A 1,069-nucleotide genomic window follows, 5' to 3' on the forward strand; every position below is an offset into this window, starting at 1 on the left:
TTTACTCATTGCGCAAATGGATAATACTGTATGTCTGATAACATGATCTTGTTATAGTAAATATTGAGAAGACATAAGTTTAAAATAAATTGTGATAAATACAAAGAGAAAAGGCAGAAATAAAATACAATAAGCCAACAAGGCACCACAATTTATTCCAAAAGTCTTTGTAAACAACCAAAGTTACTGGTGTAGATATATGTAGAGCCATAGTATGTGACAGCCTCCCTTCAAGCAGAGGTGCTAAAATCTAAGGAATGAAAGACAAAAACAAAAACTAACTACAGTGAATTACAATCTTTTTTTTTTATAGATATATTTATATTCTCCTTATTTAAAGTGAAAGAAGTATCACAGTCTCAAAGTTCCAGAGCTCTAATATAATAATAGGTAAATGCATCCTCTACCCTTTAGTATCAGCAGTAGATTACCACTGGATGACCTTAATGATCTAGGTGAGACCAACCAGGTAGTCACTAAGGTATGGAGACCAAGGCAATGAAGACCTAATAACCACTAAAATATTCAGATAATTGTAGAGAATGCCATTGGATTGATTTGAGAACCAGAGTAACATGGCCGCCTTTCTGTGTGTTAAAATGAAGCTTAAAGTAATCAGAACTGGTTCAGAAGTATGAAGCTAAAGCATTGACAGCTAACATTGACTCTAAAAAAGAGATTGGCATTATAGAATGTAACATCATTAAATCAAACACTGTCTTTGAAATACCCAGCATATAAAGTACAAAAAAATAAAAAATAATAATAGGACCTTTTAAAGTTGATTTTTTTAATTTATTTTTTTTTTCTTTATAACTAGAGCTTTCAGAGTTGCTGCAGATGTCTTTGGCCCCTCATAACTTTAAGTTACCATGGCAATGCAGGTTGGCACTGTTTTGGCATCAGGGGTGGAGTTTAGTTGAAGGCTCCTTCAGGGTCTACAGGTTTTATAGGTTTCCTCTCAATCTACCTGCAAAATTTTTGCTTCAAACTTGATGGGGAGCACAACCGTGGAGCCACCAAGGTCTTTAGGTTGTATATAATTATATATTCAACTAAAAAGGAAATG

The sequence above is a fragment of the Cyprinodon variegatus genome, unplaced genomic scaffold, assembly GCF_000732505.1.
Source record: "Cyprinodon variegatus isolate N-32 unplaced genomic scaffold, C_variegatus-1.0 Scaffold1738, whole genome shotgun sequence".
Classification (NCBI taxonomy): Eukaryota; Metazoa; Chordata; class Actinopteri; order Cyprinodontiformes; family Cyprinodontidae; genus Cyprinodon; species Cyprinodon variegatus.